Source organism: Melozone crissalis, unplaced genomic scaffold (assembly GCF_028551555.1).
Source record: "Melozone crissalis strain CALT ecotype California unplaced genomic scaffold, PUWL_Pcris_2 ptg000013l_1, whole genome shotgun sequence".
NCBI lineage: Eukaryota > Metazoa > Chordata > Aves > Passeriformes > Passerellidae > Melozone > Melozone crissalis.
Window position 1 is genome coordinate 39,732,039 of NW_026535791.1, and position 16,784 is coordinate 39,748,822.

Below are 16,784 nucleotides of genomic sequence, written 5' to 3' on the forward strand. Positions count from 1 at the left end.
AATACAGTTTCAACCCGCTTTTTCTCTCCTATTGAGTGGAAGTAAAGAAATTGTTCTGGGAAAACCCTTTTCTTAGGAGAAAGCAGCAGAATAAGGAGCTGCATGAGCACAATTCCACTCTCGTGGTGCAATAAGCCGGCAGTATCAAAAGCATTTCATTCCATCACAGATCTTGTGCAGTGAGGCCCTGACTGGGAGCCAGTAGGTCACATTTAGAGCATCTTTGCACCTGGATTTTTGTAGGAAGGTGTTCAGTCTGGACCATTTGGAGCACTACCATTGCTTCACTGGTGACAGCTGTCCCGCTGCTTGGTTTGCAGTGTACAACAATGTGGTATGGAGATGGAGAACTTCTCCAGCTGAGGCTGGGACATGTCAGCCCTCTGGCCAAGCTGCTGTGAAATGTGCTCTGCTAGTGAATTCTGAGCATAGTGGTACAGTAGAGGCCAGCACTGCTTTTTCTTTCCTTGGTAGGGATGTTACGGAGAGTCACCAGTGTTTGGTGACATGGTCCAGTCTTACCACGAGATGGTCTTCTGAACTGTGTTTTGTTCTGAATTGGAAAGATGAGTGCCTTGCCTTCCCTGTGGCACAGATATGAAATAAAATGTATGTATTTATTAGTTTTTTTTGTTCTGTTTCTTTATGTTCAATATCTGCTATTGTCCAAGTTGTAGAATACCCTGATGTGTGATATTTAGGAAAAGCCTTCTTAGGGTTGCCATCTCACTATTTTTCTTAGGACCCCTCTTGGATTTCCACCTTCCCCCCACATCTCCCCAGTAGGATTTCAAACACTGATGAACAATAGCTCTGATTATTGCACACAGACTGTGTTCCTTAGAATGTATTATCTCAACAGGGACTTGAGTGAAAAGAAAGCTATTTCCTTGTTTTCCAGCAATAAGTCAATGGACTCTTAAGAGAACAAGCTTTGCCACAGATGCAATTCTTAGGCTATGAGCAAGCAGCAGATAAAAGAGATCAAAAGCTTCAAATTCTGGTGAGGGGGAAAAAGCTGCTGTTAGCAAGGGGCCAAAAACTATAGCAACACAACCATTCTCTAAGAAGTGAAAACTTAAAAGGAACTTTAAAAATGTGTATCAAACAAAATCTGGTGTATGTCCTCTGTGGACAAAGGAGGATATGCGGGCTCACCACTTTCTATCTCCCAGTGAAAGGTAAACAGAAATCTTGTTTGATTGGTCTCTTTTGTATTCGCCTGGTTACATAGAAGACAGTGGGGGAAGGAGCAAATTAGGAGCTGGGAGGACTGTGCTCAGCAAAACACTTTTTATTGTTCAGGGATCCGAGTTTTAACTACTGGATGGAATTAGTGCATAAAATATAGCTTTGCAACAACTTAGCTTTTATTAGAGAATTATACTTCATTTGATCACAGTTCTCATTTAAGGGATTCACAACTTCCGCTGATCTAAACAACTGAATCAGAGGCAGGCCACTAAATTATCCCTGGTACTAAAGCAGCATTCAGGCTGTCATTTGAAGTATCTCGTATTTCTTTCTTGCTGTACATAAACGCATTTAATGCAGAGGACTTTGAGGTTTGTTGCATTAACAAACCCATTATGTTCTGAAGATGAAATCTATCTTACTACAAATGTAAAAGTAATTATGTAATTCATTTACATTTAAGTATGTAATAATATATAATTTGTGACTCCTTATAGTCTTCTGTGCCTTTTGTACAAAGTTGGTTGCTGTTACCTGCACCCTGGAGGTGCAGTTCTCATCACTGGAATATATGCTGTATTTCAGAGATACCGGTTCTCACACTTTACTTGTAGGCCACATTACAAATAAAATCTTTTAGTGCAACCGACAACAAAGAACAATTACGTGGTGTGACATTTTGTTCTTCCAAATTTTAGTTACAGTCTTGTTTTCTTGGGAAGAAGTGTTGTCAGGTCATTTTTCCATTCTGGACAAGTAAACAGGGAAGCTACTGTGCCTCTGAGATCCTAAATTTGGAGGGAAAATTCTTCTCAATTAATTATCTTTTCCCATTGAGGGAAAATGCTTCCCAGTTAATTGCAGAGTTTATGGAATGGTTGCTGATTGTGGAAAAAGATTCAGTCTACATGATAAATATGTGAGAATATTATCAGAGGTTTCACAAGAATTTCTGCTTGTTGTGCACAGAGTGGGAGAGATAGCAAGCTGTAAAATATTATGGATCTAAACCCACGATTATTTTTTTTTTTAGTTTTCTCATCTGAACTAGGTTTGGTGATGCTGCAATTTTTTGCATCCTTTTCGTAACTTAAAATATTTTATGTGTCATTTGAAACACTTGTAAGTCTATGCATGTTCAGATATGCAAAAGTCTCAGTGAAATTTGGTAAATAGATGTAAACATTTTTTTTCACCCTCACATATCCATATGTCTACATAAAACCGCTCACATTTTTATGTAAGACTGAATATTGTTTTATCAGATCACAAAATATTTTATTGGTCAAAAGTTCAGCATTAATAGAGTGATAGAAAGTGAATGACAAATCTCTAAGTGGTTTTTTGGTTTGATTTTTTTTTTCCTTATTTCATTCCCTTCTAATGGCACTGGACAAATTAGGCTGCTGCTTGTCCTTTTTTGGGTTTTTTTTTCAGATCTAGCATGCTTCATGTTGTACTACAACAATCCTGAGCAATTCCTTAAGCCTTCAGAAACATAGTCAGACCTTTTACAAATCCTTAACAAAGACTTTCACATCATTATCAGGGAAAGGGATCTTTTTTCCCTGTTCCAATATCTGCATGCCTTCTATAGCAGTAATCCTTTAATTTAATAAAGATGAAAATGCAATAGCTTGGTTAAGTAATACAGGACGTATAACAGCATTCCTGGTTTATCTGTCTGTTTAGCCTTATTGATCTAATTACAGATTAATTATCCACCTGAGTGCACTGGTCTTTTATACAGTATGTAGACACATCTAAATCTGCATTCCTCTAAAACCTTTTAAGAAAAAAAGTGCTCATGAGTCAAATGTCTCACTAGTATTCATGGTCCAGGAATTCTTAAGTTTATTAATTACCTTGGCTCAGCATCCCATGTGGAGCAATTTCATTATGGTGATCAGCAAACAGTGCCCTGTATTAATCCTGTGTTAGCCAAATGAACTAACTTGGGGATTGGAGTCTTAGACTTTCCAACCTTTATCTTAGGCTTTAGAGTGTGCAGTATCCAAGACTGAGATGTTGGACTTGCAACATCCTTCTCTAAGCTTCACATTACTTTAACATCATCTATATATAAATATACCTTGTAGAGCCTTCCTTAGCTAGCAATACAAGTGTAGGCTGGCTTTATTTTCACCTGTCTAATATCTGTTTCAATCTCTTTAGTATTTGGGCTCTGCCCACCATTAATAATTAATTTGACCACAGCCCAGTTCTCAGAACTTATGAGGCTTGGGGTTTCTTTTCATTTTGGTCCATTTCTTTTGCAGTAATAGGGAGAATGTATGTCCTGTGTTTTTTTATCAGGATTTAAGATGATTTTATGTGGCATGCAACATTCAGCAACACTTTCTTTAAAAACTCTTCAGTACCTATTAACTTCCTACCTACCTTCAGTACCTAATTGCCCACTATCAATTTGTCTTCTAATGAAAAGTTTTTCCTCCTCATGTTATTTTGAGTCAGGATCTTCAAATTTGACTAAAAGCTACTGTACAAAACTGTCATTTTGAAATAATGTTTTCTGTATTAATATTTCTTTTGTTTTGATGGCAAAAATAATAAACTTGAATTCTGGCATGCTTTTCTCAGCTTTTCTGCCCCTATTTTGTTTTTGGGAGTGGTCATTGCAATAAGCTGCAAGAAGTGGTCATTGCAATAAGTCCAGTACCATATTCCAAAATCCATTATTTATGGATTTTGGAGTACGGTACTGGACATGACTAGTTGCAGAATCCCTAAAGAGAGCCAGGGACTGGAATAACAATTAAGCAACTAATCAGGTCTAATGCCCAGCCTCCCTCCTAGCTCACCTTTATTTTGCAGTATACTTCCATTCCTTGAATCCCTAGCATGGATGACCTTCTTGACGGTTTCTGGAAATAAGGAATTTGTTGAAAATATAGCTGTTAAGAAATTTTCATAATTTATGCATGAAATTAGTCAAATAAATGGCGTGGTCCTTCCTGCTTAGAGTGTGTGTGTGCATGTGTATAACAACACAAAACATTCTCAACAATAAGAATACTTTATATTTTTCTCTGAAAAATTGTGAATTTCAGACTGGTCTGTTCTCTTTCGCATAGCTATAGAATTAGTTTTGCCTGTGGGGTTATAAAACTGCATTTGGTTGTCCTTGGCTTCTGTACACTTCTCCTGCTGAGCTGTGCTACCTCCTAGATACATTCAATTTTAACTTAACTGTTGTGGGGATATAGATTGCAGCTAAAGAAACAGGAATATTTGTCCTTTGTTTCCTTCAGTAGTTAAGAATTGCAGATGTTCTTCCTTTTCATGCTTTTTGTTCAAGTCTTCAATTCATTACTGTTTTCATCAGCTGTGTAGTTTGTTAGCCTATTCTATGTCTTATCTTTAATGTCCAAAGGCATTGTTTAACTTTTAGTACAGTTCCTGGGTTGTTACAATGCTACTGTTTGTATTTTCCAGGCTGTAGAGTTTCATATCTGTGGCTTAAATCGTGTAATGACTTATACAGTGCCTTTTATACAGTGGAAATTTTTTGCCGTTTCAGTGGGAACAGTCACAGTGTACTAATTTTATGGAGTGACAAAATGTTGGTAAAAGTTTGCCAATAAGCAGTGTTTTTCATAACAAGGCAATATATTTCTTGAGCACTGTAGCTTCAAATGCTAGAGGCACTTCTTTCCTACTGTGTTTTTTTTCTCCTTTATCTGCAGTTGCATGCATTTTATCCAATATATGAGTACTCCTCTGAGTGGCTATTGTTTTGGAAACACTGCAGTGGGTTTTTGATGGGACAGACAGATAGTAAGCCTAGCCAGATGGAGAACACTGTAGTTGTTCCACTGACTTGAGGGGGGCCAGGGCCAAGTCCCTGAACCTTAGTGTCTCATTGAAATGCTGCTGCATCTTCCTGCCCTTTGCCATCCATCAGCTGCACATTCTGTAAAGCTCTTACCATCTTGTGCTGTGAGCTGTGTGAGTACCCAGACTGTGGGTAAGTGGCTGACGTAGTTGTTGCCAAGAAAACTGGGTAATCTTTTCCCCATCTTCATTTGTACCCCTACTCCAATTTCTGGCCATATGGTTCCACCCCTTCCCCTGTGTCAGCTTTTGCAGTAAGACAAATTCGTCTTACTAGTCTGGCAGGAAGCTAGTCAGGTTTTCTTCTGCTGTATTTTTCTGCCAGATTAGTAAAATGCATTGGCTTGCAAAAGGATCTGATGACAGCTTACTTTCCATACTGACAACTGTCTGAGAAAAGAGCTCTGACAAACTATGCCATCTCTCTGAAGCAAACCTCCCCCCAGCCCACCTTCTCCCAAGAGTCCCTGGGCTCAATTTTGGTGAACACATGCTGGATGTAAGTAGAGGCCAACCACAAGTCTTTGAGAGTGCCATTTTCCCACTGGAATTTCCCTTGTAGAGTGAAATCACTTACTTTGGGCAGTTGGATAATCAGGAAAAGAGGCCTCATTCATCTTGATTTGAAGGCAGCCCCAAGGGACACGAGTTGAGTCTTCAGTGCAGTTCTGTATTGCTTGGAACCAAGGACTGTAGGTGCTACAACACCTTTAATTTACAGAATATCTTTGGAGGGTCTTTTAAAAAGAGGCATTTTGTAACATTGCCAGACTTTCCTAACTGGTGTAGTACAAAAGAACACAGGCCTGACTCTAGGTGGGCATTATTTTAGAGTAAAGGCTGCTTAGAGGAAGAGACTATCCTGTCTACTGCTATAGGTTTTCAAGACGTCTACATGAAGATGTAGTTTGGGGGCTGGCAGTGATGCCTGTTCCTCAGCAGTTACAAGAATAGGGGGAGCAAGGTATTTGCTCAAAAAAAATCAACCAAAGACAATAGGATTTAAAATTATTATTTTTATTAAGTTGAAGGGAGTAACATTTCATTTTATACTTGTCTTGTAATAGAAACTCCTGGAGAACTGTGATTCTCCACCATTAACTCAATTTTTTTGCCCCCAGCATGCATACGTGTGGTGCTATCCCTTATTCCCTCCAGACTAAAGAGCTGTGTTTCTGCCTGCTGCTGCTATCTGTTCACACTGATCCAAAGGAGGGTTTTTATCTGATATGGGGCACTTGTGTTCTTAGGTCTGTGCATGAGAAATCAGTAGAGAAGGCGCACCATTGTCTTCGAGCTGTCTTTAGAAATAATGAATTTGCTAATGGGAGAGGACTGAGCCTGTAGGGTGACTTCTTGCTGCCTGCTCCTGTGTTGGCACATGGACAAATAAGTCTTATGAGTAAGGAACCCAGACCAGGGCTGAAGTTTCCTCCTTTTGTTGAGAAGTGCTGCCAGTTGCTGATGTAAGTCAGACAGGGGATTTTGTGTAGGCCATGGATATGCCAGGTTCCTGGCACGCAGATGCAGGAGAGGGGATGGAACAGCCTGAGAAAATCTTTCTGGGCCACAGCTGGTGGACAAGTGCTGTCCTTCAGGGTGTACTGGCATAGGTGTGCTCTGCCCACAGTCATCTGAAGACACTCTAAAGAGCCTGAAGTGGAAATAGTCTTCCCCATTGTAGTGCCATAACTGAGATCTTATTCGGGAATAAATCTGCTGTGGAAACGGCCAAAGAGAATGAAAAGTACATTCCCAACAGAAATTTTCTGGCTCTGAAGGAAACTATTCCTTAGGAACTTTCATATAGGACGTTTTGTAGTACACCACAGCCAATGTGGATTGAGTAAAAGTTGAAAAACTAAAGTAGAGAAATTTCAGGCAATGAAATGCCGGAGTTTCAGAATATTTTTCCTGTCAGGTGACCAAACTGCCAGCTCAAGTTTAATTCCTAGGAAATGAGTCTTTTAATTGAAAAACTTATTTTGCCTATAGTGAGAGGAACAAGCTTTCCTAAATGCTGAATGCATTCTGGTTTCCTCATCTTGCTGGAATCAAACCCCTTTAGAATAGAACAAAGAGAGTATTTATTTGAATATCATGTCATTAATATCTTGAAACTTCAGATAAACATCTTACTTGTAACCCAAAAAGGTCACCAGTTCTCATCAGAACGAGTTTGCCGTTTTTCTAATATTAGGTGACATCAGCTTTTGGAACAGAATTAACATATCCAGAAAAAAAATTGATTTATTGTTTTACAGCAATACAGCCTTTTTATTTTCTTTTGTTAATTTATCAGCAAAGCTCCCATTGTTTTTTTACTGATGATAAATTACACTTTTTTATGGAGTGCCGAGTCATAGTAATTTCCTTGTTCCAATTTCATTAACTTCCTGGTAGTATTGTCTGGAGCAACCAGATGCTGATGTGTAATCCAACTGTTTCCCTAGTATGTGGGAAGCAGTAAACTTTTTGTTTATCTCGTAAACAGTTCTGGCTATATATCTTTGGCTGTTTCTTTCCCATGGTCAGATGAAGATTGGCATAAACTGTATTCTTTTTGGCACCACAGAGTGCCTAGAAACAGGGACAAAAACATCACAGACCTATGTCATTAGTCTGGTTCACAAAAGCTGAGTGACTTTGTTTTGTTTTTAAATCTGTCTGGGTTATGTTATTTTTTACATATAGTCTATACATGAACAGTCTCTGAAAAGCTGGAACTTAAGAGTTAATCATAAAATTAAATATAATTTTCTAGAACTTTACCTAAAATCCTTTGCAAAAGAGGAATCTTAACATTTAAAACCAGTGAAAAAATAATAAACAGTATAGAAGAGAGAATGTTTCTCCATCCTCACAAAACAGCAATAGCAAATCCCAGAATAATATGATTTCTAAGTGAGGACTGTAAGAAATAGTCAATTTGGAACTACTGCAAGTATTAACTGTTATAAAAGTGATTTTGCTAAGCATCAACCTGAATATGAGTACATGCATAGGTTTTATATTAAATCTATATTATACTTTTGAAGATTAATGCTTTTGGGTTTGGACATCTCTTTCAAAAAGTTTCATAAGTGTTTTTGGACCAGTTTCAAAAAGGTTTGAAGTCTTGAGTTACTGTTTTTATTGGTATAGCAAGTAATATCAAGGCCGTAATTAATCACCTAGGAATCATGTTTGTAAATTGCTTGAATATTTTGGGATGAAATATCTTTGTTTTCCTTAAGATTACTTCAAAATACATCAGCATCTGACATTGTGTCCAAGTTATTCTGTCAAAATTGGATATTTTTAGAAACAGCAAATGTAAGTAACCTTCAGCAACTATTGCAAGAAGATGTGTTTTCATTTTTTAAGTGTTGAAAGGGTTACATGAGAAGAGGGAGGAGGGAGTGGGAATCAGTACATCATTCTGGTTTGGAATGTCTTAGCTTTGTACTTTGACACCATACAAAAGTTTCACAGTGTCACTTCAATTGAAATGTTCTTGAGCATTCTTAATCTGTTAATTTAAAATATTTCTTTTAAAATTTGTACACTTACTAATAATGCTTTTTGGAAACTAAATCAGATTTAAGTCTAGTTTTAGTTTTAACTAAACTAGTTTGAGTTTAAACTCCTGAATTGTATTTACAGGACTGGTGTTATCTTATTCTGTAACTGTAGAGTGCCCCTTTGTTTTATTTTAACTAGCTCAGAAATAGGCACTCTAATCTTTGTTTACAAGACCAGATTGAGATTGGCATTCAGGCTGATTATTTTTATAGAGTGTGGCACATTTATAGTGTTTCTTTTAGATGCAATAGGATTGTGGAGTTGGGTGCAGCTATATATATAACTATATATATAATATAACCACTTGCAGATATAGGTCCACTACTGAGACTTAGGCACTGAAACTCTTCCCATTTCAGGTGCCAGAATTGGACCCCTCATATTCCTGTACAATGTGCAGGGAGATTCAAGTTCCTTAGGAAGATAACTGTGGTTATGCAGTGGGGTTTCCATCCCTGGCAATGAGAGAAAGGAAAAGGATGAAAGAGGGAGAATTGTCATCTGCACGAAAGATCACTTTGAATGTAAGTGGGCTTTGGTTCTTGGGAATTCTCAGTTTGGTTGTTTAAACATAGCCATTGAGAGAAGGCATGACTTTCCAGGGGTTTTGCAGAGCTGTGAACTGGAAAACAGGGAGTACAGTGATATATTTAAAAACCTTTATTCTCCATTGCCTGTTGCTGGGCTATTGGTAAGCACCTCCAATATGAAACTGGCATTTTTGTAGACAGGCCTTTGCATTGGCCCATATTTTGCCTTAGGCGCCTGAGTCCTCCCCTGGTCTTCACTCTTAGTTTTGCCTACAAAGGGCAGTAAATTGTACTATAGAAATATTGGAACAGGTTTTTCTCTGAGAGGTAAGTTAGTCTGGCTGAAGTATGTCCATAAGACAATTGTACTTTCTGTCCTGATTTGGATAGTTTATTTGGAATTAGCTGTCTTTAGGTGGAACTGAGCCATAAAGTTTATTCTGCTTTATCTAGATATTTGGAGATTGGAAGCAAATACAATTCTATCAGAACATCTAGAACAGTGCCAAAATCTCTATTATTTTGCAAGTTCAAAAGTTATACTTACAAAGGAGTTATTAATTTGGTTCATAAGCTGTCTGCCAAAATGGGCATAACCAATGGAAGTTTTTACTATTGTTTCTTTTTGTTCCAGCAATGAATAATAACCAAAGACATTGGATTTAAACTTTTAATAATGCTTTGGGTTGAATTTTTCATTTAAAACATCTATTTATATGTAAAAAAGGCTTTTGTGTCTCATAAAAGTAGTAGTCATGAAAACCAAAGTTATATGAAGTGATGTTTCTATTCAGTTGCAGCTACTTTAACCAGTTTATTTATACACTTATTTTCAGTGCATTTGGTAAAAAAGGTTAGGTATTGTTTTACAAGAAACAGCAGGACATGGCAATTTGTGCTGTTTTCGTTGTTGTGGGGGTGTTCAGTCAAAGGTTGGACCAGATTATCTGGGAGATCTTTTCCTACCCTAATGATTCCATGAGTCTATGGCAAGTAGCAGCAATAGGGATAAAAATATTTTAATCAAGATAGAAAGCATTGTATTGGAAGATAAATGCACATCACTTATATTGAAAAAATTACTACATTAGATGCAGATCTTTCAATTTTACTACTAGGAGGTAAAATTGGGAGACTCACAGACTGTAATTTCTAATATGTTGATATTTTTCCACAAACTTGATTAACATTGACTGAATTAGACTTTATTCTTCTAATCAGTCTAGCATTGCAGGTATTTTTAAAAATTTCTAATGGTGAAAGAGCTGGTATGCACTTGCCATCTAATTTTTATATGGTTTTAAATAATAAATTGTCTCATTAAAATAATAACTGCAAATATTAAGCAATTGCTTTATTAAAGCTTCCTACAATTGCTGCATAACAATTTGGTCCTGTAAGAGTTTATTTGAAAATGTATTATCTTCACTTAAAGGTGCTCTACAACATGGGGCCGATTAAAGCCAAAAAAACGGCAAATCTGTGTGTTTTCAAAATGTTTGTATGTACAAAACCTTCCTGCTTGTAGGAAAATTATCACACTGATTGTAAAAAATTATGGTTTTGCAAAGAAACCAGGAACAATGTATGGCATAAATGAGACATCTCCTAGTTATCTTTTTAATTAAATGCCAAAGTAGGGCATAACTCAAGCATGTTAGTCTGAAAAGATTTATACAATCTTCCTTTTTTTTCAGTGTTATTGTACTCTTGAACACATGGAGCTGTATGGAGCATGGCTCTGTCTCATCTGATGTGGTGGTGTAGTTTAGCATCTCTTCCAAAGCTTGTGGTGAGCACAGAGGAAAATAAGGTGGTTGGAGCCTCTTTTTTGTGAGGGAGCTGAAAGGGAAGGTGAAGACATTATGGATTGAATGCATTAATCTCCTGAAAGTTTTGAGTACACACAATACAATGGCTTTTTTTGCCCTCTGCTCACTGGTCACTCCAGAATAGAATTTAAAAAAATGAGAGCTACCTTGCATTTCTCTCTCTAGTTGTGTGTTTTTGTTTGTTTTTTTTAGAAAGCTGTTTTGCAAACAAAAAGGATTCAAAATAGAAGGTCATAAAGGAACTAAGGAAAGAACTCAGAAAATGCCCTTTGCAGGACAGCAGTATTGTTAGTTGCCTCTCCCACTATAAAATTCTGGTGTCTGTGGAAAGCTGGAAGAGCTACAAGTAGTGTTATAATCTCCCTTCAAGCAGTGGGTGCCAGCAAGGGTAGAAGACAGCCAGCAGTATGGTTTTTGTTTTTAGACTTTCTTTTCTGACACCAGCTGGCACTGAAGCACTTGATGTGTTTAACAGGCAGGAAGGATAGCAATGGAATGGTTTAAAATAAGTTTGAAGAGTACTGAAATCTGTGTAAAAACTCAACATTTGAAAGATGTTTCTATATTTGATAGGAACTGTAGATGAAAAGCTGAGCATTTGTGACTGTTTAGAGGTTGAACATCCTCAATTTTGAGCGTCTGAATCCCTGGCCAGATTTAACTGCAATCTGGAACAAAAATCTCTAGAAAATGTGCTATTGAGCTATCCAGAATTAACCCTTGGCAAAGGAAGTGCAGTTATATTCCTTGTTGGTTTGGAGAAATAATTATGACACGTAGTTGTGCTTTGCTTTTTTTTGTTAATCCTTGCTCGCCATCTTTAGACACATATGAAGGTTTTTAATTACATTTGTGGATGAGATTTGTCTTCACTTTGTTATGATGTCTTCAAACTCTTTGGAGGGTCTGTACAAATTTACATGCAGAGAAAGACTTGTTTAACATTTTTTTGGGGAGTTGAATGCTTTTCTGGTGCTCTGTGCTGTCTAGCCTTTTCATTTTGAGTATGAGAAGGTGGTTCTATGAATCTAAATAAAATTGGTCTCGAGTGAATAGTCTCTTTTGGATGCATTCTAGTCTGGCTTTTATATTTTGTCTGGCATTGTGGTTACTTGGGTCTCTAATACAGCTAGCTGCAAATTTTGACCCTTGTACATATGCTAGATCTCTTAGCTGCTGAAATGAGGGAAACTTTTTTTTTTCTTTGAGTGATTTTCATATGTGCATTTGACTTGAAGTGTTCAGGACACATACAAAATTGAGCTTGGAGATTTTTCTGGCAGTAGCATATACCATGCATATATATAAACTGAGATTTACATTTGTGTTGAAATAAAACATGCCCATAGTTCATATCAGAGGTAATTCCAGATTTCCATCCAAACCAATGGATTTACATCATTGTAAATATGGATTTACATAATATTTTTTTCTGAAAATGCCATCAAGAATTCTAGATCTGCCTCTCCAGCTTTTGCAGAAAAAAGTTTTTGGCTTTGTTTTCTTACCTACGAACACAATAAATTTTTATGCAATCTGCCACCATAATTATAAGGATCACATGTAAAACTAGTCAGATAGATGTGAAATGTACAGATATTTGATGGTAGGCTGGACTGACAAAGCACTCCAACAGATTTTGAGCAACATTGGCAGCTTAACTGAAAATATTAATGTGTAATTGATACTTTGGCTTGTAGTAGCTGGAAGCAGTTTGTGAAACAAGCTAATTTGTTAAGACAGCATGCATGAAAGAACATCAGCAGGTGCACAGGTAAGTAACTTTCTATATGGAAGGAAAGTTATTACATACTGATGGGTAATCCTGTACTGTCAACACATAAGCAGGAGACTGGAAATGTTACCCCACCTCTTATTTTTCTCCTAAAATTCAAAATAAGCACTCAAAAACTAAGGCACAGCTTAAACAATTATTATTGTTATTCAAAGATTAAGAAGGGCAGTTAATAGAATCAGTCATCAGCATTTCTGAGCATTAGTTTTCTAAAGGAAAAGGTAAAGTAACAAATGCATTTTTAAAGTGCTTATTTTGATACTTGGTAATTTTTTTTTTTTCTGATTCTTCTTCTAAGCATGACCTGAATTGAGTTGCATTAAAGATATTCAAACAAAAGCCATATTTATGCAATAAGTTATTCCCCCCATTTCTTTCATCTGCTATGTAAATAGAAATATTTGGAACAAATAAGGGACTACTATCAGCTATGCCCATAGAGCTGTAGGGATTACTGATTGTACAGGCTTGTAATCATATATGGCAAAAACATGGCTAAGAATTTTCCTCTCTTTGGACTATGGCCTGGTGAAAATGACTGATCTGAAAATTGACTGGTAAATAATGGAGATTTTCCTTTTTTAGGCATTCTTACCTGAAAGCATCTGGGTTTTTTTTTTTTTTTTTGTATTAAGCATTGAATGGTTTTCTGATGTTACTGCAGAATGGGGTGTGGTGTGTGAAAAGGGTGAAGCCCTTATGTTTCAACCTTTCTATCATATATTACATGTTTGTTTGCAGTGCTTTATGAGACTGCAGTCATTTTAGTAGTCTTTGGCATTACCGCTGTTGTCCTCTAAAAATCTATAGCTGGTTTAGAAGGAAAAATTTTGAAGAGAGAATGTTTCTAGGGAGTTGAAACAGTATGTTCATCATTGGAGAGACAGCAAGAGAATATGCTGGGCCCAAAAAACATGAAAACTTGAAACTTGGCAAGTGGTATAAGGCCTCCGTGTGAAGTTTTAAGTAATGGCATTTGGCACTATATGTTTCAGAACTTCAGAGGAAACACTTACAAAAAGAGAAAATTACCACTTTTTGACAGGGATGGGAATTTGGACTTTGAATTAACAGTGCACTAAAGGAGGATAATAGGTGTGAATTGAAACTAATTGGTGTTTCAGATCATTGAGCTGCTTGAAAATAATGTGTGCTAGGAACTACAGAAGTGAAGTCACTCTTAAATGCCTAATTAAGCACAGTTCTGTCCTGCACAGAAGAGAAAAAAATGTTATGTCACTTACTGCTTTGTTTGCAACTGACTGATCCAGATGGACAGTCAGTCAAAAGATTTAGCTTCTGTGTGATAAAGTTCTCTTGATTAGGCTGATCCACTGGTCCAAGGAGGTGTGATGCCCTGAGGCATACAGCTGTAGGCATAAAGATGGGCATAGGTATAATCCAAGTTGTCTAGAAGACATTGTATAAGTCAGAATGAGCAGGTGTGTGGCACAACTGATGAGTATTTTCAAGTGTGTGATTAATGTGAGTGCAGAAGTCCTGTAGCTCAATGCCTAAATCAGCTCACACCCTGTGGCCTGATTTAAACACACACATGTGTGAGTTAGAATATGACAAAGATATTAAAAACTACTTTTTTCACTGGAGAAATATCCATTTAAAAGCATGGAAAAACCTCACTGGAGAAATATCTTTTAAAAAGCATGGAAGAACTTCCCTTCTATTCCTTTGAAAAAAGGCTGACAGATGAGTAAACTTATGTAAAATAAATCAGACAATTTGACATGTAAGATCCGTTGCTTTCCAACAAACTATTGAGTTCACTGGCTGCAATCCAACAGAGAAAACAAAATGTGCAGAATAAACACTGTCTATAGCAGGTGGAGGTAATGCCTTATTATACATAAATGCTGTTTTATGTTGTGTAACCTGGGGACAATTTAGCAGACAATTTTGTACTTAGAAAAATCATGGTTTATGCAGAAAAGGAGAACCACGGATAATGAATTGTCTACATCTGAAAATACCACACTAGATGTGAAACACATGTCCTACCACATTGTCTTATGATTTCAAAAGCAGAGGAAGGAAGAGAGATTATTAAATTTAATTTCACTCCCTCATATCACTTTAAAACAGATGTTTAAAACCAAAAGCTTATCCCTTCTTTCCAGTGTTTATTCTTACATATTTCAGTACCAATGTTTTGTAATTCAAAAACAAACAGTGGCCTTTATTCATCATTGCAGCTGAGGAAGAGCTATTGTAATTTTGTTCATGCAAGCCTCAGGTTAACTGTAAAAGTAAAATAAAATAAGAAAATAAAATGTAAACAAAATGCAGGCAAATCACAACTATGCTGTGAGAGGCATGGGTTGTATGTGTGCATGCATGTGTGCAGATGTGGCTGCCTGGCTGCAGGGGAAGCAGATCCCTGAGGTTTACCTTCCCCAGTAATTTTCTACCTTCAATTCCACACACAGTCAAGTGCCAGTGTTTCCTAGGAGATATGGGTTAACTGAGGTGTGAATTATACTTTTGAGAATCCAGGAGTCGTCTGCTGTATTTGTAAAACTGATCAAAGCACACAGTTATTTTTTGCACAGTTTAGGTGGTTGTAAGCAAAAGAAAACTTATTAAAGTTTTCAGACTTTTGTTTTGATGTTTTGTGCAAATGAGTCAGTTGTCTTTACATTCCTACAAAACTGGAAAGGCAAAATTATGTCAATACTGAGATAGGAGTATGAGTTCCAACAGCCTCAAGTGGAGTACTGGAGCCTCCACAACACATTACCATTAATAGATTATTGCAGTTCTGCATTTCTAACTTTGAGATGAAAAAAGCAGAAAACAACTGGTTTTCAATGCAACATGTTTTGCTGATTTCGTCCAATTTCATAATTATCAGCAACACCAATTTTTCTTCCAAGTGATTTATAAATGCTGACTAACTTGTTCTCACAATTGTCACAACAATCTCTATTTTACTCCCTCAGACTAAAAAAAAATATCACTGAAGACAAGGAAACAAAATCAGTCAAATATTAATTGAAGGGTTCATTTCCTCTGTGAAGTCAGTCTCAAAATGGCATTAAATTACATCTGGAAAGTCCTTATTTCCAGTGTAAGTCTAGTTACTAGGCACTTGTTCGCTTGCTCATTTTCTCTGAAGCTGGTTTCTCTGGAATCCTATTGCCAGAGGAGAGGAAACTAAGAGAAAAAAAAAAGAAGCTTTCCATTGTTAATATAGCTGGTTTTGTAAGCTTACTTCAGCTTCATTCCCACCCTTTTCAGTAAATGTTTTGCTTTGCATATATTGAGGCAGAAATATTTATAGAAATGATCTTTTCTTAAAATGTACGGGTATCCTCTCAAGTGTGGCATGTGTAAGTATTATCCAGAACTTTTCATTCAGGCAAGTGCAAAATAGCTGCTTTTTTGTTCTCTGTGGAATCCAAGAACAGAAAGATGAAGGGTGTGAAAGAGACAACGGAGTCATGCTCATCCCAAGCCCTTCCTGCTCATCAGATCTCACAAAGCTGCCCAAGGTTACCTTCTCCTTCTCTGCCAGGGAGACCTGGGCTGCACATCTCAGAGGCAGAGGCTTCCCCTTTGCTTTGTCCTGCGGTGGCACAGCTCTGCAGCTCCCTGAAAGGAGGTTGTGGTGAGGTGGGTGCTGGTCTCTTCTACCACGCCTCAAGTGAGAGGACTAGAGGAAATGGCCTTGAGTTGAGACAGGGAAGATTCAGATCAGATATTGGAAAAATCTTTTTCACTGTTAGGATGGTGAGGCATTGGAATAGGTTGCCCAGGCACGTGGTGCAGTCACCATCCCTGGAGACGTTTAAGTGGTGCCTGGGTCTGGTGCTGGGGATGGCTTTGTGGTTTAGGGACTGCAGTGGTAGTGCTGGGTTGATGGTTGGACTTGATGATCTTAAATGTCTCTTCCAGCACTGATGATTGTATGATTGTATGATTGATGACTGCACTGTCACATGCTCCAGTTACATCTGACTGTCACAGCTGGACCTGCTGATGGGGAGGGACTACTCA